Source organism: Anolis sagrei, chromosome 2 (genome assembly GCF_037176765.1).
Source record: "Anolis sagrei isolate rAnoSag1 chromosome 2, rAnoSag1.mat, whole genome shotgun sequence".
In the NCBI taxonomy this organism is placed as follows: Eukaryota; Metazoa; Chordata; class Lepidosauria; order Squamata; family Dactyloidae; genus Anolis; species Anolis sagrei.
The window spans coordinates 27068860-27094010 of record NC_090022.1 but is presented as its reverse complement, the minus strand read 5'-3'; the positions used below and the strand labels follow the sequence as shown (position 1 = coordinate 27094010).

The window sequence follows — 25151 nt, the reverse complement described above, 5'->3', positions numbered from 1 at the left end:
TGTCCTCCTGTCGCTGAGTGCTGCTCAGATCCAGGGCCTTGGCTTCCTTGGTTGAGTCTCTCCACCTGGAATGCAGTCTATTCCTATTGCCTTCCCTCTTACTTGGCATTCTTGCCCTGCATCCATTCTACAGTGTAGATCAGGCGTGGGCAAACTTGGTCCCTCCAGGCGTTTAGGACTTGAACTCCCACAATTCCTAACAGCCTCAGGCTTGGTATAGATGCACCCTTGCCCTGAATCCCTCCATCTGCCCCCCGAGTGTCTAGGTGCGTGGATATTTATGAATGGACCGGCTCCTGCTCGTCCCAGCCCCGGTTAATTCCAGCTGAATGCCCCTCCTCGCGTGGCCGCCCATTGGCTCCCTCTAGGTTGCAATCCCCGCCCACTCGGGGGTGACATCACGCGTGGGGTGGGGAGTGGGGAGTGGAAGCGGAGCTGGCGCCTTGGAGAAGAGAGGACGCGGCTGCTGCTTCTCTACGGAGAGACTTGCGTGCCTGTGTCTCGGGTGGGCAACTCACTCGCAAGGAGAAAACCCTCTGCCTCTCTGTTTTCACCTCCCCATGTAAGTTAGTAAGTAAAGGATAGTTTGGGATCTGGGTGGGCGCCGTGGGTTGTCTTTCCCACCAATGCAGGTGGGTTTTTCCCTCCCTCCCTTTTTGCACACAAAAGGGGTGAGCGATTGGGCATGACACCCATCACAAGGGCGGATCTGTTCATCTGTTTCTGGATCAGTTTGGTGATCATATCTGTTTGGTGATCTCTCTCAAGGCGGGTTGCATTCCCTTTGGGCAACTCTCCCTGCCTCTGAGCCAGAGCCTGTCCGCACTCACCTTTGTCGCGGATTAGCCTCGGGTGGGTTGGAATAGTGACCCTCCTCTAGCACTAGGGTGGGTTGTAGGTCATTTCTCTATGGGCCCCCTTCTAACCAGCTAAATAAAACCCCACATTATTTACTTTGAACCGGAATATATGGCAGTGTGGATGCAGATAACCCAGTTCAAAGCAGATATGGTGGCATTTTCTGCCTTGATATTCTGGTTATATAGCTATGTGGAAGGGCCCTATGTCACTCCCTTCCTCTGCCCCCCTTGGTGCTTTGAAATGGGGATGTTTCAAGCCTTTTTCATTCCATAGGTACAAAACAGAGCAATCCCATTGGCAAACCTAAGTTTGTGTATGTCTAGGATCCTCCTCAATTGGAAATAACAACGATAGAAATAGTAAAAGGTATATAGTATTGCAAACATGTATAGTATTACAAGCAGATATAGTATTACGGCTCTATTCTGGCACTGCAAGATTTAGATTCCTTTTGTCCAATGGCCATCAACAATCTCATTTGCTCAAGTCACACTATTTGGGTGCTGGCAATTGGCATGTATTTTGATGTAGTACCTTATTGTATATGGGCGTGTGTTTGTGTTTGTGTGTATTTATATTTAATGTGTCACGCATATGTATAAAACGTAGGCCAAAAGTCTCAAAGGGGTCCTATATATGCTGTATATAATGCTATGGTCTTAGATACCACTTTTGGGAAGGGGTCCTAAATATGCTGTATATAATGCTATGGCGTTGGACACCACTTTCAAGATTGGCTTATTCACACATAATATAATTTTATATCCTCTATACATACTGTATGGGAACCCCCGGTGGCGCAGTGGGTTAAAGCGCTGAGCTATTGAGCTTGTTGACCGAAAGGTCGCAGGTTTCAACCCGAGCTTCCACCGTCAGCTCCAGCTTCTGCTAACCTAGCAGTTCGAAAACATGCAAATGTGAGTAGATCAATAGGTACCGCTCCGGCGGGAAGTTAACGGCGCTCCATGCAGACATGCTGGCCACATGATCTTGGAGGTGTCTATGGACAACGCCGACTCTTTGGCTTAGAAATGGAGATGAGCACCACACCCCGGACATGACTGGACTTCATGTCAGGGGAAAATCTTTACTTTTATACATACTGTAGATCAGGCATGGGCAAATTTCAGTCCTTCATGTGTTTTGGACTCCAACTCCCACAATTCCTAACAGCCTCAGGTCTCTTCCTTTTCCCCCTCAGTCACTTAATGTTAGAATGTAGGGTCTAGCCAATCAAAAACCATATGCAAATTAGTAGGTTGAGATAGCTCATGCATGGGCCAACTTGGGCCCTCTGGGTGTTTTGGACACCAACTCCCACAATTCCTAACAGCCTCAGGCCCTTTCCTTTTCCCCCTCAGCCGCTTAAGCAGCTTAAGCAGCTGAGGGGGAAAAGGAAGGGACCTGAGGCAGTTAGGAATTGTGGGAGTTGGTGTCCAAAACACCCAGAGGGCCCAAGTTTGCTCATGCCTACTGTACATCATGCTATAGTATTGCATGCCATTTTTTCCATCCTTCTATACATATAGACTTCAAGCAATACAGTGCTTTTCTTCTGTGCCTGTCTAAGGTTGCTCTCTTCTGGCTGTTTACCTGGGAACATACCCCCTGCGGAACACAGTGGAATTTAATTCTCAGTAAAGAGGCAATGGATAGTGCAGGCATATGTGTTTGCACAAGCCTTTTCTTGAGCTGATGGCAGGAGGTGCTCTGCTGATAGCCCTATCTTTTCTTGCCCTTGTGATGAGATCTCTATGTGGAGGGTGGGTCTGTGCCGGGATCCTGGAGGAATGTGCGTACAGGTTGTGTCTGAGCAGTTAGAGCTCTAACCGAGAAGGAATGGGGAGGTCAAAGGAGGCATCTAACAGCCGACTGGTATGTTTTAGTGAGAGGCTTTGCATCTGGTTTATTATGCTGAAATGGAACAACACAACTTTCAAAATGGTATCTGTACGTGGACAGGATTTTGTTTACACTTGGCTTGTATGTTGTGAGCCATTTTCATAGAATCCTAGAGTTGGAAAAGACCCCAAGGGCCATCCAGTCCAACCACATTCTGCCATGCAGGAAATACTACTACTACTACTACTAATAGGGTTGCTGTGAGTTTTCTGGGTTCTATGGCCATGTTCCAGAAGCATTCTCTCCTGACATTTCACCTGCATCTATGGCAGGCATCCTCAGAGGTTGTGAGGATGCCTGCCATAGATGCAGGTGAAATGTCATGAGAGAATGCTTCTGGAACGTGGCCACACACCCTTGAAAACTCCCATTAACCGAATGATTCTGGCCATGAAAGCCTTTGACAATAATATTAATAATAATAATAATAATAATAATAATAATTATAATTCAGTTCTTGTGGTTTTTTTCGGGCTATATGGCCATGTTCTAGAGGCATTTCTCTTGACGTTTCGCCTGCATCTATGGCAAGCATCCTCAGAGGTGAGGTAATAATAATAATACTTTATTTATATACTGCTCTTCTCTCAGAGTGGATTACAGCATATAAACAGGCACAGGCAAACATCCAATGGCATGTTGCAATGAAACACAAATACACAGGCAAAGGCAAAGGCTTCTCCTTTCATCTCTGGCTTCTGGAGGTGGTTCTCCATAAAAACCTGCATTGTCCATAGACAGTCCTGGTCGTGTGGCCGGCATGACTGCATGGAGGGTTTTTTACCTTCCCACCGAAGCAGTCTCCGTTGATCTGCTTATATTTGCATGTTTTTGAACTGCTAGGTTGGCAGGAGCTAGGGTTAACAGCTGGAGCTCACCCATCCCATAGATTCGAACTGCCAACCTTCAGATCAGCGGTACAGCAGCTCAGCAGTTTAACCTGCTGCGTCAATGTGGCCCCTAGGAAGGAGAAGCACAATCAAAGCACCCTTGACAGATGGCCATCCAGCCTCTGCTTAAAAATCTTTGGAAAAGAAGGAGACACCACCACATTCCAAGGCTGCAGCATATTCTACTGACAAACAGCTCTTACCCTCAGGAAATTCTTAATGTTTAGGTGGAATCTCTTCTCCTGCAATTTGAATCCATTGCCCTGTGTTCTGGTCTCTGCAAACAAGCTTGTCCACTCCACAATGGAATATCCTTTCAAATATTTAAACATTGTCTATTTATATTGGTTTCTGTATTTTATTGTTTATTTTCTGCTGTGTTCTTGTGTTATATTGTTTTGCTGTATTGCTGGGATTGGTCTCATGTAAGCCGCCCCGAGTCTCCTTGGGGAGATGGTGGTGGGGTATAAATGATAATAATAATAATAATAATAATAATAATAATAATTGACACAAAAGCACAGTATGTCACAGCAAACGAGATCTATATGCTGGATTTCGTATCACAAAATCACAAGTCGAACACTTCCCAAGCGTCTAGGACTGTGTGATGTATTTTCGAATGATGCGCGCAGATCTAAGTAAGGTGGCCTTTTGCAGTTGACAGATTGTGATTTTGTTGATGTTTATTGTTTCCAAGTGCAGACTGAGATCTTTTGGCATGGCACCCAGTGCACCAATGACCACTGGGACCACCTGTACTGGTTTATGCCAGAGCCTTTGCAGTTCAATTTTGAGGTCTTGATAGCGGCTGAGTTTTTTCTGTTGTTGTTGTTGTTGTTGTTGTTATTATGGTGATCATGTCCCCTCTCAGCCTTCTTTTGCCCAAGCTTTCAAGCCCCTTCCACACAGCTGAATAAAATCCCACATTATCTGCTTTGAACTGGAATATATAGCAGTGTGGATAACCCAGTTCCATGTGGATATTGTGGGGTTTTCTGCCTTGATATAAGGCTGTGTGGAAGGGCCCTGAGTCTCAGTTAGGCATTAAAAACAGAATATAAATAAAAACAGCAACAACAATGATGATAATAATGATAATTGCTCATATCTGTCTTGAAGGCATATCTCCTTTGAGAAAGATACCAATCCACGATCCATCTGGGCACAGTAGTTGTATGTCTTCAAGTTTGACATATGGTAACCAACCCATTTCAGGGTTTGTTTGTTTTGCAAGGCTTAATCAAAGGGTATTTGGCTTTAGCTCTGAGGCTGAGAGAAAGTGATTCACCCAAAGGTCAATCAGTGGGCTTCCATAGCAGAGTACGGAGATGAACCCTGGTCTCCAAGAGTCTTTGTGAAACAGTTAAACCAGGTGTGGGCAAACTTGGGCCCTCCAGATGTTTTGGACTTCAATTCCCACCATTCCTAACAGCCTCAGGCCCCTTCCCTTCCCCCCTCAACTATTTAAGGATGTTAGAATGTTGGTTCTAGCCAATCAGAAACCATATGCAAATTAGTAGGTCACGATAACTCTTAAGCGGCTGAGGGGGAAAAGGAAAGGGCCTGAGGCTGTTAGGAATGGTGGGAGTTGAAGTCCAAAACACCTGGAGAGCCCAAGTTTGCCCATGCATGAGCTATCTCGACCTACTAATTTGCATATGGTTTCTGATTGGCTAGACCCAACATTCTAACATTCTAACCATTGAATATATGCAGCTGCGAGGGGAGAGCCATGCTCTAGAAACCTCACTCTGTATTGATAACACCTGTCTCTGTGCAGGTGTCTGAGCATGCCCCCCCCCCCCCCCCGCTTTTACATAAGCAAATGAGACCCGTCTGAGTGTGTAGAATAGCACAGACATCACTGATCTCTATGCATAATCATCTCCCTTACAAATGCAGATTTTTCTAGATACGCAACTGCATATTTTTGTGTGAGAGAAGGAATGAGAGTATAGAGGTGCACCTCTGATTGCCATTGTACTGATCTGCATCTCAATGTAGTTTATGTCATTTTTGTGTTAATTTTAACTTCTGTTTCCCCCCCCCCCATCTCCCTCAGTTGTTACCTTTCTGTGGCATCTTTTTTTTAAATACACCCCACAGTAGGCACGTGGGGCTTTCTGCTAAGCCTGCCTGTTGCCATGCTGTGAGTTTTACCTTCTCATCTCTGCAGGATGCAATGGAAATTCATTTGATTATGTGCTTAAAATGACCCTTCAACACTGTAAATTAACAAAGCTGATTTGCCTCACTTTCCCTGTTAATATATACCTTTCCTTTATTCCCTTTGCTTGATTCCCTTATCACTACTATGATTTTTTTTCCGTGTCAGAGCGACTTGAGAAACTGCAAGTCGCTTCTAGTTTGAGAGAATTGGCCGTCTGCAAGGACGTTGCCCAAGGGAGGCCCGGATGTTTTACAAGCCTGTGGGAGGCTTCTTTCATGTCCTCACATGGGAAGCTGGAGCTGACAGGCAGGAGGTCACCCTGCTCCCCAGATTCAAAGCACCGACCTTTCGGTCAGCAGTCCTGCCGGCATAAGGGTTTAATCTGTTCTGCCTCTGGGAACAATGCTTAGAGGGAAAAGAATACCTGCTATGAAAGAAAGAAGCAAGAGAGAAGGTCCAGGCTTTGTTGTTGTTGTGTGCCTTTGGCTCCTTCCACACAGCTGAATAAAATCCCACATTACCTGCTTTGAAGTGTAATATACGGCAGTGTGGACTCAGGCCCTTTCCACACAACCCTATATCCCATAATATCAAGGGAGAAAATCCTACGATATCTGCTTTAAACTGGGTTATCTGAGTCCACACTGCCATATATTCCAGTTCAAAGCAGATAATGTGGGATTTTATTTAGCTGTGTTGAAGGGGTCTCAGATAACCCAGTTCAAAGCAGATATTGTGGGATTTTCTGCCTTGATTATTTCGGGTTATATGGCTGCATGGAAGGACCCTTTGAGGTGTTGCAACCCTTGACCTTGGAAGCAAAGCTGGATCAGTCCTGGTTCATATTTGGATGGAAGGCCACCAACAAGACTGGGTGCTATAAGCTATATTTTAGAGGAAGGACTGGCAAAACAACCTCTTAAAGCGCTTCTCCTGAATCAATCTGTCAACCTTTTGCTTGTGAAACTTGGTGGTTGCTGTCACAGGACATCCAACTCTTTGTTTGTCATGCAAGTCAGATGTTCCCACTTCAACATCTTTAAACTTTCTCACCCAACGACACACAGTACTCACACCAACACAAACAGCTTGCATTCTCTGATTAATCTCCTTTGGGATGACGCTTTCTGCTGTCAAGAATTCAATGACTACTTAAGTCAAATTGACCGACTGTCTGCGCAGGGTTCCATACTTCGCACTTTAACAACACAACCATTCAATGCTAACGCTTCCTGGCAAAATGGAACTGTAGAGGAGAGTCTACTGAACAAGCCAGTACCTGCCACATACCAGTACTGCCATCTGTTGTGGAGTTATGAAGGTGGAGGCATTACTTTTCATTCAACTCTTGTACACAGCCTTATAACCCAGATTATCAAGGCAGATAATCCACAATATCTGCTTTGAACGGGGTTATCTGAGTCCACACTACCATATAACCCAGTTCAAAGCTGTGTAGAAGGGGGCTGAGTATTCCTTGTCTAAGAGAACCCTATGAAATAAGTTGACAGGTGACACGGAGGCACATATGTGCAAAGTGAATCTATTGCGGATTTTTCTTGGCACTATTTCTTCATAGATGGATTGCTCTTCCCTTTTTCCAAGGCTCAGAGACTCTGAGCCCTTCCACACAGCCCTATATCCCAGGATATCAAGGCAGGAAGCCCCACATTATCAGAGTGTGGATGCAGATAACTCAGTTCAAAGCAGATATCGTGGGATTTTCTGCCTTGATATTCTGAGATATAGGGCTGTGTGGAAGGGCTCTGTGACTTGTCTATGGATTTCTGCAGAAGAACAGGAGATCTAACCCTGGTCTCCACAGTCATCAGTGCTCAAACTCAACAACAAACAGAGCTGTAGGTTGCAGATACCAGTAAGTAAATGTCTTACTGGTATAAATAAGAGCCAGTGTGGTGTCACAGTTTGAGCATCGGATGATGACTCTGCCAGGATTCAAATCTCCGCTCAACCAGGGAAACCCACTGGGTGATCTGGGGCAAATCACTGATTGGTTTGCCTTAAGTCTACCAGAAGATGGAGACGACTAGAAGGCACACAACAGCAAGAAACATGTATGGTGTTCATGTTTCTTGCTGTGCTAGATTTAGATATTGTTCATGAACTGATGCTTCTTTAGCTATACAATCTCATTTTCTCAACACTCAAGTTGCACTGTTGGGGTGATAGCTGAAAATGAGACTTTTCTACTCAGTAGCATTATTATTGCTAATTTAATTGCCCTGTGAATTTACAAGATTGTGCATGTGTCATTATGAATACATGGGCATTCCTTATATCAGTGGCATTTCCCCCCATTCTTGCCCCTTTTACACTGCCATAGAAAATCCAGATTATCTGCTTTGAACTGGATTATACAAGAGTGTAGACTCATGCAATCCAGTTCAAAGCAGATAATGTGAACTGTCGTCTTTGATAATATGGATTATGGGGCAGTGAAGAAGGGGCCTTTGTAAAGGAATAATTTTAATTTAGGCCCTTTCCACACTGCCGTATAATCCAGATTTTTTTTTGTCGTGTCAGGAGCGACTTGAGAAACTGCAAGTCGTTTCTGGTATGAGAGAATTGACCGTCTGCAAGGACGTTGCCCAGGGGACGCCCGGATGATTTGATGTTTTTATCATCCTTGTGGGAGGCTTCTCTCATGTCCCCGCATGAGGAGCTGGAGCTGATAGAGGGAGCTCATCCGCCTTTCCCCGGATTTGAACCTGCAACCTGTCAGTCTTCAGTCCTGCCAGCACAGGGGTTTAACCCACTGCGCCACATTATCTGCTTTGAACTGGATTATATGGGAGTGTAGACTCGTACAATCCAGTTCAGAGCAGATAATGTGATCTGTCGCTTTGATAATCTGGATTATGGGACAGTGTAGAAAGGGCCTTTGTAAAGGATGACCATTTTACACAGTTCAAAGCAGATAATCGCACTGTAGAAGAGATCTTAGGACCCTTCCACACAGCTGAATAAAATCCCACGTTGGAATGTATGGCAGTGTGGACTCAGATAACCCAGTTCAAAGCAGATATTGTGGGGTTTTCTTCTTTGATATTCTGGGTTATATGGCTACATGGATAGGCCCATACAGACTGAAGGCAACTGTAGAATCAGTGCAGTTTGACACCACTGTGGGTTTTATTAAAAAATAAAAAGCGATGACAGGTTCAAATTGCTCCATTTCGTCAGATGGTCTCTTTCGAAGGTACGCAGCGAACCTTCCTTCTCTGCTTGCGCCAGGCACTTTGTGCTTTCAGGCAAATGCTAGGATGGCTTTCCCATTGCATTGTCCTGTAGTCATGCAGCCCACCCGCAATGGGCTATCATGTGATGCAGCCTGGCTCTCATCGCTAGTGTGAATAAGAGGAGAAGTACCGTCACTTCGCTGCTGAGAAGGTTATGTCAGCACTGACTAATTTTGTGCATGTGTGTTGTGAAATTTCCGCTATGGCTGATTCAGAGGGGCATGGACACGGCAGTTGTAGGAATGAGGCTGTTTGCCTGTTTCTGTCCTTGTGCTGGTGCTTATTTTGGTGCCACAGAGTGCATCTACCCTGTAGATTTAATGCAGTTGTACACCACTTTCACTGCTCTGGTTCAATGCTATAGAATCTCGGGAGTCGTAGTTTGGTAAGGCACCAACACTCTTAGGCGGAGAAGGCTAAATACCTTTAATAATACAACTTCTATGATTCCCTAGCACTGAGCCATTGCAGTCAAAGTAGTGTCAAACTGCATTAATTCTGCAGTGTAGATCCTCCCCTCCGTTTCTATACAAGTCTCCACCTGTCTTATTAGTGCAGTGTTTCTCAACCTGAGAGTTGGCACCCAAGGGAAGGGGGGGTCGCAAGGCGGTTTTGATGTTGAGCATGAATTTTAAGGGGGTCTCGCCTAAGCAAGGACTGGCCAGACCCACCAAAGGGGATCCGGACACCTGGCAAGACAAGAGCACCCAAAAATAATTTCCCCTATTTTTCCCAAATAAATCTCACCAAGTTGAAAAAGAAGCCACTGTTCCACCTGGAATGGATGTCAAACCGCAGTCATTTGCCCAAAAGCCTACATAACTCACAAGGCAAAACAACACAGATCGTATAGAAAATACAGAGCTGTCAAACTCAGATTTCCCGCTCCTGTCCTCCTTGCTGACTTTGCGCCGATTGGTTGGAGTCATTAGCTGGCTAGGAGGCGGGCCAAGCAGGAAACAATGAACGGAGAGAAAAATGATAGGATGTTTATTTGTTGTGTCAGGGCAACCAGTCAATTGTATTACATTTCTAACAGAACAAAACAAACAAACAAACAGACAGACAAAACACAAAATTTGCAAGTTTGGTAGTTGATTAAATGTCCTTTGACCAGTATCTGGCCACTTGGAGTGCTTCTGGTGTTGCTGCAAGAAGGTCCTCCATGGTGCATGTGGCAGGGCTCGGGGTGCATTGCAGCAGGTGGTCAGTGGTTTGCTCTTCTCCACACTCACATGTCGTGGATTCCACTTTGTAGCCCCATTTCTTGAGGTTGGCTCTGCATCTCGTGGTGTCAGAGCGCAGTCTGTTCAGCGCTTTCCAAGTCGCCCAGTCTTCTGTGTGCTCAGGGGGAGTCTCTCATTTGGTATCAGCCATTGGTTGAGGTTCTGGGTTTGAGCCTGCCACTTTTGGACTCTCACTTGCTGAGGTGTTCCAGCGAGTGTCTCTGTAGATCTTAGAAAACTATTTCTAGATTTAAGTCATTGATGTGCTGGCTGATACCCAAACAGGGGATGAGCTGGAGATGTCTCTGCCTTGGCCCTTTCACTATTGGCTGCTACTTCCCAGCGAATGTCAGGTGGTTCTAAGCAGTGTAATTTCTCCAGTGGTGTAGGGTGCAGACACCCCGTGATAATGCGGCATGTCTCATTAAGAGCCACATCTACTGTTTTAGTGTGGTGAGATGTGTTCCACACTGGGCATGCGTACGCAACAGCAGAGTAGCATAGCGCAAAGGCAGATGTCTTCACTGTGTCTGGTTGTGATCCCCAGGTTGTGTCAGTCAGCTTTCGCATGATATTGTTTCCAGCACTCACTTTTTGCTTGATGGTCAGGCAGTGCTTCTTGTAGGTAAGAGCATGGTCCAGAGTGACTCCCGGGTATTTGGGTGCACTGCAATGCTCCAGTGGGATTCCTTCCCAGGTGATCCTAGGAATGATAGGATTAAAATGACTAATGTTTGTCCAATCCGTCAGCGATAGCTTAAACCCTCGAGCTGGCCAGGATTATTGTTGAAGTCCTTTTGAAAATAACATTTTTGCCTAGCTCAGGGGCTAGGTTCTTTGTTGTCCTTCTGTCCTGGATATGGGATCCATTTATGAGATTTGAGACTGGTGTCGGCCAGCTGGGTTGGCACAATGAAAAAGAAGCTGTGGCGAATCCTAATTCCTTGCAGACAGGAAGACGCCTATTGTTGGGTGATTTAAATGTCCTTAGGCCTTATCCTTTCAGATGGACTAGCGGTTTCAGAGGGGTCTCCAAAGATCATCAGTAAACACATGTTTCTGATGGTATTAGGAACCCCTTTGGCAGAGAAGGCTGAAGATCTCTCTGCCTGTCCATCTCTTCCTTTTTGGAAACAGACAGCAAATACTCCCACCAAAAGCCCTCTTCGGCTGTGATTGATCAGCCTCTCAGCCAAGGCGAAGGCTGTTTCTGAGACTCCAAGCAGAGAAGGGAGAGCAGGCGTGCTCAGTACATGACAGGGTGATGCGATTGTGTGGGCAAGGGAGAGCGTGCAAGGCTGGAGGGAGGCTCACGCCAGGGGGTCCTTTCAAGGCATGGAGGTTCTCTGGGAAGTTTGACCCAATGCTATTATTGGTGGGATTCACAATGCTCTTTGAGTGTAGGTAAACTATAAACCCCAGCAACTACAACTCCCAAATGTCAAGATCTATTTTCCCCAAACTCCACCAGTGTTCCTATTTGGGCATATTGAGTATTCATGCCAAGTTTGGTGCAGACCCATCATTGTTTGAGTCTACAGTGCTCTCTGGATGTAGGTGAACTACAACTCCAAAACTGAACCCACCCAAACCTTCCAATATTTTCCATTGGTTATGGGAGTTTTGTGTGCCTAGTTTGGTTCAATTCCATCATTGGTGGAGTTCAGAATGCTCTTTGATTGTAAGTGAACTATAAATCCCAGCAACTACAACTCCCAATCCACCCCAACCCCACCAGTATTCAAATTTGGGCATATCGGGTATTTGTGCCATATTTGGTCCAGTGAATGAAAATGCACCCTGCATATCAGATATTTACATTATTATTCGTAACAGTAGCAACATTACAGTTATGAAGTAGCAATAAACAGAATATTATAGTTGTGTTTACAACATGAAGAACTGTATTAAGGGGTCACGGCATTAGGAAGGTTGAGCAACACTGCTCTAGTGCTTGTCACTCCTTCATATGCTGAGCAGTCCTTATCGGTTTTGCCATGTCTCTATATAAGGTCTCAACTTGACTCTGCACTACAGGTCACATGGAGAGTTTCTTGACCTTTCTGCCACTGCAGGCTGTGACAATACTCGGGATCTGATAAGATGTAGTTGAGCAGGGATGGACTTTCACAACGTCCTTTCTTTCTCACATCTGAACTCCGAGATCTAATAACTGGAGCCCGGTGCTCTGTGGATTGTCAAACGACGTTATAATCCCATTTTCTAAACCTTTCATTTAAATGCCTGCCTATTGACTTCAGCCTCCCTGAGCTGTTGCTGTCATTCATAATAATTGCTGAGAAAATACTGTTTTTAATGAGTTGTTGTCTTACAACCCTAACCATAGTGTCCTACCATTAAGGCAAAATGAAGGAATTGTCCCGAGTTTTGGACGGATGTTGCCTGAGAACAGATGGCAAGCTGGATTCTCATTAAGAGGAGATGAGGACACTTGACAGACGCCAATGTATGCCAATTAAAGAGAACCGGTGGTGAAGTTATCAACATGTATAGACAGTGAAGATATCTAGGGACTGCTGGGTTGGCCACCCAGCAAAATATAGACCATCAAAAATCCACAAAACAGAGCTGGGCCAATTAGGAAGGGAACTGGGTATGTTTAGTAAAGGTAAAGGTTTCCTCTTGACATTAAATCTAATTGTGTCTGGCTCTGGAGGGTGGTGCTCATCTCCATTTCTAAGCTGAAGAACTGGCGTTGTCCGTAGATGCCTCCAAGGTCATGTGGCCAGCATGACTGCATGCAGCACTGTTATCTTCTTGCAGAAGTGGTACCTATTGGTTTAGTCACATTTGCATGTTTTCGAACTGCTAGGTTGGCAGAAGCTGGGGCTAACAACGGGAGCTTACCCTGCTCCCTGGATTTGAACCGCTGACCTTTTGGTCAGTAAGTTCAGCAGTTCAGACATTTAACCTACTGCGCTACTGGGTGCTCCCGGGTATATTTAGTTTGGTGAAAAAAAGTCAAGAGGGCACATGATAGTCATTTATCTACATCTATACACATAATAAAAGTAAAAATATATGTGTGTGTATGTGGCTGGAGTGCTCATTTCCACAGATAGACTCCCACTTCCCCAAACAGATATGATCCCCACCTATGAGGACCCACCAAAGGCACTCCCTCCAGTGACATTGCAGGTTATAGCGAGTGCCATAGACATATACAACCCCAGCCAGTGTCCTCCACAAACACAACACTGCCCACCACCCAAGTGAAGGCTTTCATACAGGGGCAATTTCATCCTAGATTTTATGTGTTTCCTCCACCACAGACATCTCAGTCTTTCTGACTTTCTTCATTGGTGTGGAATTTGCATTAACCTGCCCACTGCCTCTCCCTTAACCCTTTCCTACTCTTTCCTACTCTGTCTGCATAAGAAACAGAGCATAACCAATCAGCAACTGAACATACTGGAGGAGTTTGGGGGATTGACTCCACATGATGGAAGTTGTAGTTCACCTTGCATTAAGTCAGAGCACAGTGACCCCCACTGATAATGGACCTGGACCACATTTGGCACACAGAACCCACATGACCAAAGAAAAATACTGGACAGGTTTAGGGGGAATTCACCTTCATTTATAGCCATTGTAGGTTACTGGGATTTATAGTTCACCAAGAATCAAAGAACACTCTGGACCCCACCAACGATGGCTCTGGACCTAACTTGGCACACAGAACCACCATGACCAACTCAACATACTGGAGGGGTTTGAAGGGAACTTTCATTTCTGGAAGCTGTAGTTCACTTACTTCTAGATACACTGTGATCACCACCCATGACGGATCTGGACCAAACTTGACACACAGAATAATAATAAATAAATAAATAAATAAATAAATAAATAATCTTTATTTATACCCCAGCACCATCTCCCCAAAGGGAACTCGGGACGGCTTACATGAGGCCAAGCCCAATAATACATAACAGCAAAATACAGAATCTATCTATCTATCTATCTATCTATCTATCTATCTAACTTCTTTAGCCAACTGAACCTATTGAAGGGATTTAAGGGGACTGAGCCACTATGATGGGAACTGTAGTTTATCTTGCAGCCAGTGATCACACTGAACCCCACCAATGATGCATCTAGAGCAGACTTGTCCAACATTATTATTATTATTATTATTATTATTATTATCTTTATTTATACCCCACAAAATCTCCCGAAGGACTCAATGCGGCTTACAAAGGCCGAGGCCGCCGACAACAACAGCATACAATACACAGTAAAACTCATAAGCAAATAATAAAACATCAAGCAAAACAAAACAATAAAACAGTAAAACAATGACACCGTGACGCAATTAAAAACCTAGGGGCCGGGCCAAATGTAATGGACAAAAGTTAAAAGTGCTGAACCTGACAGGTAATATATATGGCGGTAGGTGCAATGTGCAGATAATCCTGACTCTCTAACAAAGTGCGTTTGGGACTTGAAGCCAGGGGTTTCCTATTCTGGGAAGGCACACTGGAACAGCCAGGTCTTCAGGCTCTTCCTAAAGACAGCCAACGCTGGGGCCTGTCTGATGTCCTTATGGAGAGAGTTCCAGAGTCGGGGGCCACTACAGAGAAGGCCCTGTCCCTCGTCCCCACCAAACGCGCCTGCAACGCAGGTGGAATCATGAGCAGGGCCTCTCCAGATGATCGGAGGGAGCGTGCGGGTTCGTAAATGGAGATGCGGTCACGCAGGTAGGCAGGTCCCAAACCGTTTAGGGCTTTGTAGGTAAGTACCTGCACCTTGAATTGGGACCGGAAAATGAACGGCAGCCAGTGGAGCTCCTTGAACAGGAGGGTTGACCTCTCTCTGTAAGGAGCACCAGTTAACATCCTAGCCGCCGCCCGCTGGACTAGCTGAAATTTCCGAGCCTTTTCAAGGGCAGCCCTATGTAGAGCGCATTACAGTAGTCCAATCTAGAGGCGACCAAGACAAACTTTAACCACTGATGGAGTTTTAGGGGGGTTAACCTGGCATGACGTGAGTTGTAGTTCACCCACAACCTTATGCATTTTGTAAAATATAAAAAAATGACTTTTTCAAATAACCCGGCCAACGTCGGGTACCCAAGTTTGAAAGGCTATCATACTGAGGAGGGGGCAAGCTTGTTTGCTGTGGCTTCAGAGACTAGGACTGGGAACAATGGTTTCAAATGGTAGGAAAAGAGATTCCACTTGAAAATTTGGAAGAAATTCCTGACTGCAAGGACTGTTAGACAATGAAATATGCTGACTTGGGGTGTTGTTGCTTCTCCTTCTCTAGTGGTTTATAAGCACAGGCTGAATGACCATCTCTTGAGAGTGATTTGATTGTGGATGCCTTTATGGCAGAATGGGCTTAGACTGGATGGCCCTTGTGGACTCTTCCAACTCTACGATTCAAAGTTTTTTGTTGTCCGTGAAGATGATCTAAGTACAGGCAGAGGTCACTGCGCTCTTTGGTCATGTGGCCACTGGGAGACAAAAGAGTCGTAAAATCCAGGCAATAAAATTTCAACTGCATTAGCAATAGAAAATAAATACCTTTGAGATCCATTTTACGATATCAGTGAGGCTATTTGCTCCATTCTTAGGCAGAGAACATGTATTTTCTCAGGAAGTTTTTGCAGTATTGCATCTGGAAAAATCTTTTAGGTGCTGTACACATTAAACATCCCAATTCTCTTTGTTGGAGGTAGAAATATTACAGTATTACAAGGTCTTTAGTATTCTCTACTAAATATTGCTGGTGCATCATCAAACAACAATCCCCAGGGTTCCTTAGTATTGAGACATGGCAGTTAAAGAGGTATCAATCTGCATTAATTCTGCAATGTAGATGCACCCATAGTACCTCCTCTCTCTCTTCTTTAGGACTTCCTTGTTACAGCTAAAATGCAGTATCCTCAAATTCAGAAAATATATCCAGAGGTATCCATCTTAGCTTCCAGCTACATAGAGTATAAAGGGGGGAAAGTTGGGGGCTGAATGGAGATAGTGTTTGGATAATTGATTAATGCAATATGTGAACATGGAATGGTGCAGTGATAACCGGAATGGCCTGGAGTACGATATTGGATTATGTGATTTTAATAATTTTAATGTTGACATGTTTTTAGCCCCCAGTGGTGCAGTGGGTTAAACTGCTGAGGTGCTAAACTTGCTGATCGAAAGGTCTCAGGTTCGAATCCGTGGAACAGGGTGAGCTCCCTCTGTGAGCCCCAGCTTCTGCCAACCTAGCAGTTCGAAAACATGCAAATGTGAGTAGGTCTGGCGGGAAGGTAGCAGCACTCCATACAGTCATGCCAGCCACATGACCTTGGAGGTGTCTACGGACAACGCCGGCTCTTCGGCTTAGAAATGGAGATGAGCACAAAATCCCAGAGTTGGACATGACTGGACTTAATGTCAGGGGAAAAAACCTTTACCTTTATTATGTTTTAAGGAGATGTTCTAATGTATATGTTTTATTTGCTGGATATGTATTGTATGTAATGTATGGCATTAAATTGTGCCTCTAAGTGCGCTGCTCTGAGTCCTCTTCAGAGTTGAGAATGGCGGGATATAAATAATAATAATAATAATAACAACAACAAAGATTTGTAATATAAAAAGAAAAAGCTTCTTTTATCAGAGAATTTGTTAACTGAGGTATGCCTGCATCATAAATGAGGAGGAAAACACATCAATCAGACCCATATGTTTGGGTTAGACAACAGAAGACAAAAGAATCATAATCTGGCATCCTGATGGCGCAGTGGGTTAAACCACCGAGCTGCTGAACTTGCTGACCAAAAGGTCAACGGTTCAAATCCGGGGAGTGGGGCGAGCTCCTGCTGTTAGGCCCAGTTTCTGCCAACCTTGCAGTTTGACAACATGTAGATTTGAGTAGATCAATAGGTACAGCTTCTGCGGGAAGGTAACGGTGCTGGCTACATGGCAACACCAGCTCTTCAGCTTAGAAATGGAGATGAGCACCACCCCGAGTTGGACATGACTAGACTTACCTTTACCTAAGACGATCAGACACCCTGTCCTTCTAATTTTTCCCATTCAAAGTAGGGGCTGTTTAACTCATTCCTCTTTGGTGTGAACAGTATTGCTTTATTATTACTATTTTTGCACCCTGCCTTTTCTCTCTACAAGGAGACTTGAAGCAGTTGCTAGTAGGGACTCTGATGCTGTCCTTTTATTATGTGCTCTGTTATAAGGAAGTCAAGGTATGTGTGAAATAAGATCAGTTTGCAGAAATAGATAAGGAGGGAACCAAAGGATGATCAAAGCATACACAGGTAGATCAAGGGAATGGGGTACTGCCTGTGCTGGTCAAGGTAACACTTCCCCTGAAGGTTTGTAGTTTGGGTCTACATCTGAACTCAGCCTTGGATTTGGAGGCTCAGATTTCAGGTCTGTTTCGGCATACTTAAAGCTAGCGCTCTCACTTCACCTGGTCCTGGAGACACTGGATCTGACCGTGGTGACATATGCCTTCCTTACATGCTATTTGGATTACATGCTCTACCTGGGGCTGCCTTTGAAGAATGTTTGGAGACTTCAGGAAGCACAAAACCTTGCAGCCAGATTGCTAATTGGGGTTGATTACAATGATCCTAGGACCCCTGTTCCACTGACTGTCAGTCCTTTTTAGGGCACAGTGCTGGTTATGACTTGTAAATCCATATACAGCTTGGATCCCAACTGTCTGAAAGCATCTCCCCATTTGAGTTGTCTTGGCCCTGAGATCCTTAGGAGAGGCTCTCCTTTCAATCTTACCAGGCACATTTAATGGGGCTGCAGTTTTACAAGGCCTTTAGCTTTCTTTGCTAAAGAGCGTTGGTTCTACACCACACTACAGCTCCCATGATTCCACAGTATTGAGCCATGGCAGTTAAAGTGGTGTCAAACTGCATTAATTGTACAGTGTAGATGTTGTCCAAAATCTTGGGAGTCTATCCCAGCATGCTAGCTCCAGTGTTTCCCAATCAAGACATACAGAGGTGAGGGCAGAACCAGAGGTTTATCATAAATGAATTTCAACAAGGACAAATGTAAGATATTACACTTTGGCATAAAAAATGAAATGCAAAGATGCAGAATGAGTGATGCCTTGCTCAACAACAGTATATTGTATGTGAAGAAGATATTGGAGTCTTAGTGGACAACAGCTTGAACATGAGCCAACAGTGTGATGCAGCAGCTAAAAAAAACATGGAATTTTGGGCTTCATTAAAAGAAATATAATGTCTAGATCGAGGGGAGACATGGTGCTTCTCTATTCTGCTTTGGTTAAACCTCACCTGGAATCACACTGTGTCCAGTTCTGGGCACCACAATTTAAAAGAGATATTGACAAGCTGGAAGGGGTTCAGAAAAGGGCAACTAAGATGATCAAAGGCCTGGAGGCCACAAATCCCTATGATAAACATCTTGAAGAGCTGGGGATGTTTAGCCTGCAGAAGAGAAGGTTGAGAGGAGTCATGATAGCCATGTATAAATATGCGAAAGGATGCCATAAGGAAGAGGGAGCAGGTTTGTTTTCTGCTGCCCTGGAAACTAGGACTTAGATGGGTTCAAATGACAGGAAAGGAGATTCCACCTGAATATTAGGAAGAACTCCCTGACTGTTAAGAGCTGTTCAGCAGTGGAACTCTCTGCCTCAGAGTCTGGTGGAAACTCCTTCCTTGAAAGCTTTTAAACAGAGGCTGGATGGCCATCTGTCAGGGATACTTTGATTTCCTGCATGGCAGGGGTAGGACTAGTTGGCTCCTGTGGTCTTTTCCAACTTTATGATTTATGATTCTACCTCAGTTGGTTAAGGAAGGAAAATTTCCTAGATCTGACATAGCCTCTGTTTACAGACAACAATATTTTATAGGCATTTGGGAATAATCAGCATTGTTCTGATTGGTGCAAATTACAATCATAGGTTTGAAGTACCTTCATTGTTATCATATTCTGCGGCTTGTGATTGGCAGAGGCTTTAATAAAGTAAACCTGAGTATGTTTGCTGTGCCTGAATCCATCCCCTTTAGGCTGCAGGTGGGGAAATAGGTACTATTTGGGGGGCAATGGAGGCATTGGTTATCATCAGGGTGGAATAGCCCTCACATGATGAGATCTCCTAGCTCCCTTGATGAAACAATGGTGAGCAAGGCTGCGGTGATATGCTTGGACACCCTTGGATAAGATTCATTGTACCTTTGTATGATCTGCTCCCCATCTGATTGATTATCTGTATTCCAATCTGTGATTTAGCCTGGCTGCTTGACTGATGAAGAAGTTCCTGTGCTTCTTCAGTGACCTGTGCCTATTGTGTGTTGATGGCAAGAAGGAAAGCCAAGTGAGGCCTGTCAGCAGTGTGTGTGTGTCTCCTGCTTCTAAAATCAAGGAGGCAGCAGGAGGTCATCCAGCCAGGCACCTTTTTCAGGGCTCTGACTTTTAGGGTCTGGGTTTTTGGACAACATTAGGTGCACACTTGGTTTTGGGAGAAAAGTCATTGTATAAAAAGTAAACATTAGTACTTTTTTATAAGTGTCTATACACATATCCCGTTGCCTGTGTTTCCGCCTATGAGAATTGGAGGATGTCACTTCATGTTCACTGTGTGAGAGAGCATCTCAAATTGGCCTATACCTGTTAAGAATTCAGGTGGATTTCCATCTACTTTTGGAAAGGCATGACTTTTTAGACCGTAACCTTTTGGAAAAATGACACCATAACCTTTTGGGAAATGGAAATCTCTGTAACCTTTTTGAAAATGGCATACATTGCCATTTGGGAAAATCAGGAATCTCTCTGAGAAGAGTTAAAAACTTACTTGAGTCAACCTTCTCCTTAGTGGCAAATATTCACTAGTATTCATGCAAGGCAATTAGGTTTCTCAGCTGTTAAACTGATGATATAGCTAGGTATCTCTTTGAACTGTTAGGGATAAAGATATGCCAATGCACCAAACACACACACACACACACACAGAGCAGAGTGTCAGAAGTGTTCTTTTAGTTGCCCAAAAAATCTGCTCTCCCTTAAAACATCTTGGTTTAACTCATGGTCTCAAGAGACAAAATAAGTAGACTTATTTAAAAATAACATAGTTGGTTAACTCACAAACTTCATGTATTCAGCATACAGGTACTTTACTTATAATTGCTTATTATAGTTACAGATAGAATTTGAAGTGGTTTCTCTGTGCAGATAACACAGAGCATCTTTCATATAATCAAGGTCATAGTCTAAAGCAGTGGTTCTTAACCTGTGGGCCGCAGACCACCAGTGGGCTGCGAGGATGAAAATCTGGTCCGTGAGTGTCCTTCCTCTTTATTTTATATTATTTTATTTCCACCCCTTTTGCACTGCTTGCCACTCCTTCCCTGTCACTGACCTGCCCCGCCCCCTTGGATAGACCACATCAGCTCTAGATTAATACATACAGTTTCTTGTGGACGAGCAGATGGAGACTACTGGATGGTATATGTTATGTATCAGAGGCTAGAGTTGGTGTGGTCTATCCAATGCAATTTTCTGAATCAGCACCCCAAATAACCAAACCAAATCTAAAGTTGTCCAGAAACTGATTTGTAACCCTTTTGGTACTAATGTTGGAGAGTGGTCCATGGTCAAGTGGTCCTTGGTCAAAGTGGTCATGGTCAGGTGGTCCCTGGTCAAAGTGGTCCCTGGTCAAAGTTGTCCTTGGTCAAAGTGGGCCCTGGTCAAAAAAAAGGTTGGGAACCACCGGTCTAAAGCATCTCTTTAGTCTAATAGTCTAATAGAGTCTCTGTTCTCTAAAGACTTCTAAGTTGTACTGTTTCTATTGGTGTCTGAATGCATACTGTGTCTAAAATGGAGTCTGAGTCCTGAACAATCCCAGATCTGATCACATGGTTAGCAGCCCCTCCCACAACATAAGAGTTAATGAAATCACCACTACACACATATACAATACAGTAAGAAATCTGTATTATATACATAACAAATAACTAGTGGAGGCTTGAAGAAAGTTGCTGTTTCCACTATCTACAGGTACAGAAAGATTGTCCATTTTCCTGTGATAGAGGAATCTAGAGCCACTAGCTGTCTTTTTGTGGATGAAAGCAGGTATATTTTATTAAACGAGGGAAAAGACAAGACGGCACCTTTGTGCTGAAAACAATCCAGAGTAATGGATGACCTTTTCTTCCACATTAGAGGCAAGAAAGACAATGCAGAGAGGGAATGCAGATCTTCATACTTGTATTTGCTCATTTCCCTTCTTCCCCCAGAAAAGCCATCAAGGGATGGCGTGATCTTGAATGAGGAGGGAGCAATGGAAACCACATGAAATGGAAAATTACCTATGCTTTTTATTCCTCCTTACTATTTCTCTGCTTATACTGATACCGATTACTCATTGCTTTACATTTTTTCAAAAAAAAATGGCCAAAAGAAATAGGCTTTTGATGTTGACCATAAACTCACTCTGGAGGATCACAAGATCCCTAAAGAGAACAAAACTAGCAAGTGTTTCGTTGTCTTTTTTCATGCTCATGGGGTCTTCTGCTCCTAACCCCAGCGAATGTGGAGAGCAGACTGTCCAACATAATAATAATAATAATAATAATAATAATAATAATAATATAATGGAAAATGAACATGCAAAAATACTGTGGGACTTTCGAATCCAGACTGACAAAGTTTTGGAACACCAGACATCACGATTGTGGAAAAGAAAAAAGTTTGGATTATTGATGTCACCATACTAGGTGACAGTTGTATGGAGGAAAAACAACAGGAAAAACTCAGCCGTTATCAAACCTCAAAATCAAACTGCAAAGGCTCTGGCATAAACCAGTACAGGTGGCCCCAGTGGTCATTGGCACACTGGGTGCCATGCCAAAAGAGCTCACCGGCATTTGGAAAAAATAAACATTGACAAAATCACAATCTGTCAACTGCAAAAGGCCACTTTACTTGGACCTGCGCGCATCATTTGAAAATACATCACACAGTCCTAGACGCTTGGGAAGTGTTCGACTTGTGATTTTGTGATACGAAATTCAGCATATAGATCTCGTTTGCTGTGACATACTGTGCTTTTGTGTCAATAAAATAATAATAATAATAATAATAATAATAATCTTCTTCTTCTTCTTCTTCTTCTTCTTCTTCTTCTTCTTCTTCTTCTTCTATACCCTGCCATCATTCCCCAAAGGGGACTCGGGGCAGCTAACATGAGGCCAAGCCCAGAATTACAGTACAACAAAATAAAATAAAATACAAACAGCAAATAATAACATCAAAATAAGGTACATAAAATAACAGAAAATGAAATAAACAGAAGCAAGCTAACGTGACGAAAAATAAAATAAAAGCACGGTGGGCAGGCCAAATGCACAGAATAAGATTGATAAAACCCTGGGTGAGATAAGTAAATGGAGAAGTATGTGTCTGTGGGGGAGCTCAGAAGTGGCGAACAGTGGGATTGAGGCTTCATTAAAGACAAGGGAAAGGTCGTCATGAGGACAGAACTATAGTTGGGATGGACATGATATGGGGATATGTATTCACTCGTCAACGGCACGCCAGCAATAAATAAAAACTAGCAAACCAATCAAGTCCAAAGAGGACCCTAGTTAAAAGTCAAGTGCTTTCCAAGGATGTAGATTTCATATCCAGACAGTTCAGCTATAAAATTTGCCAATTATATAACTAACATTGACTCATGAACATCAAGTTGGGACCGCCCTGCTGTGATCTCCACAGCTCCGCTTTGCTTCCGAGTCCCTTGTGTGTTTTGTTTTATTTAGCGGTTGCACTCGGCTTGGATATCAGAGTGGCATTTAGCAATTAGGGGTCTAAACTGGATAATTCCATGCTAGCCTCCTCCTGACCCCCCATCGTGCCGTCTCTCGCTATACTTCAAAAGCTTCTATTAAATCATCTAAATCGTGTTTCAAATGGTACCTTTCAATGCTCTTAAAAGATGGCTCTGAACCTGTCTGCCAAGTTGGAATCCCGGCTGTGTGTGAAATGGAAAATGTTTTTCTTTGTTTATATGCATAGACACAAACACAAATGCAGATGGTTGACTCATACAATTGCAGTGTCTAGTCCAGAATGGAAGAAGCGAGACCCTGGGGCCACCTGGCCCTCTTTCTAGCTCATTTTTGCCCTGAGTCTTCTGCTCCCCAAACAATCAACCTCTTAGAATCATAGAGTTGGAAGAGACCTTGTGGGCCATCCAGTCTAACCCTCTGCCAAGAAGCAGGAAGATCTCATTCAAAGCACCCCTGACAGATGGCCATCCTTTTCTGGCCAAGATTTGTAACTTGTCTTTTAAATAGGTTGCTACCTCCTGTTCCATACTAGTTAATATTTTTAAAATACAGTAGAGTCTTGCTTATTTGACTTTCACTTATCCGACATTCCATCTTATTTGATGCTCTTATCCGACGCCTCACTTTTCATAGAATCCTAGATTTGGAAGAGGCCTCATCGGTCATCCAGTCCAACTCCCTGTCAAGAAGCAGGAAAATCACATTGAAATCACCCCTGACAGATGGCCATCCAGCCTCTGTTTAAAAGCTTCCAAAGGAGACCATACCACACTCTGGGGCAGAGAGTTCCACTGCTGAACAGCTCTCAGTCAGGAAGTTCTTCCTAATGTTCAGGTGGAATCTCCTTTCCTGTAGTTTGAAGCCATTGTTCCGCGTCCTAGTTTCCAGGGCAGCAGAAAACAAGCTTGCTCCCTCCTCCTTATGACTTCCCTTCACATATTTATACGTGGAGTTTTTAAGGTTGGCTTTGAGCCCATCTTTAAATCTCTTTCCCTGCCCACCAACATTCATTTTCCATTCTTTAGTTTGGAGTAGAGCAACTGCTTTGGGAGACGGTGGTCAGGCATCCGGACACTGAGGCCGGTCCAGCAGAGTTGATGGCGGAGGACCATCACTTCAATATATATGTTTATATGTCTGTGTATATGTGTGGTTTTGCGCATGCATTGTAATGTTTTGGTTTGGTTTTTTTGGCTTTTTAAGTCTCTTCTACTGTGTTTTTCACTGTTTTTAGTCATGGTTTGGGTAATGTTCACTCGTTGGCCTGATAGATGTATTGTGTCCAAATTTGGTGTCAATTCGTCCAGTGGTTTTTGAGTTATGTTAATCGCCCAAACGAACATTAAATTTTTATTTATACAGATATAGATATTTATAGGGTGGTTTAGATGGCTTTTTGGGTGGTTGCTCTCAGACCTGAGAATTATCTTTGGAGGGAGAATAAACCAGCCTCTTTTCTATTGTCATTTTACCATCAGTCAACTGATACTAACATTTAGATAAACTTTTCAAAGTGAGCTATTGTTTCTTTTCTGCTGGTATATTTTTGTTTGTGCTTTCAAACCACAATCTTCTTCTTGTGATAATGCATTTAATTTTTTTTGAAGTGTATTGTGAGCTGCGCTGAATACTATTTTCTGGAGAAAAGCAGGTTATTCGGTTATAAATAAGTAAACAATACTGAATAAGAGATTGTCCCTGATGAGTTAGAAGCATCTCATGCGCATTAACACAGCACCAAACAACCCATTTAGCAATGGCGTGCACTTGCAGCCCTTTGGATCAGTGAAATAGCATGTTTGAGTCCTTTCCCTTTGTCCCTGCTGATTCAAACGACAGGAAAAGAGATTCAGTCTCAATATTAGGAAGAACATCCTGATGATAAGTGCTGTCCAGCAGTGGAATATGCTACCTGGGTGTGCACTGGAGTCTCCTTCTCTTTGAGGAGTGCTTTGATTGGGTGTTGATATATGGAGCTGCTGTGGCACAATGGGTTAAACGCTTGTGCTGCTGAACTGCTGACCA

The 25151-nt window shown here is 43.8% G+C and overlaps 1 protein-coding gene across 1 annotated transcript in view; it reads left to right on the top strand.

Annotated features, from left to right (window-relative positions):
* Positions 1–415: 415 nt before the first annotated feature.
* CAMK1 (calcium/calmodulin dependent protein kinase I) overlaps positions 416–25151 on the top strand; it is a 69775-nt gene continuing 45039 nt past the window's right edge. The window contains exon 1 of the mRNA XM_060766534.2: positions 416–562. The gene's annotated coding sequence lies outside the window, so the exon portion shown is untranslated. The remainder of the gene's footprint in view (positions 563–25151) is intronic.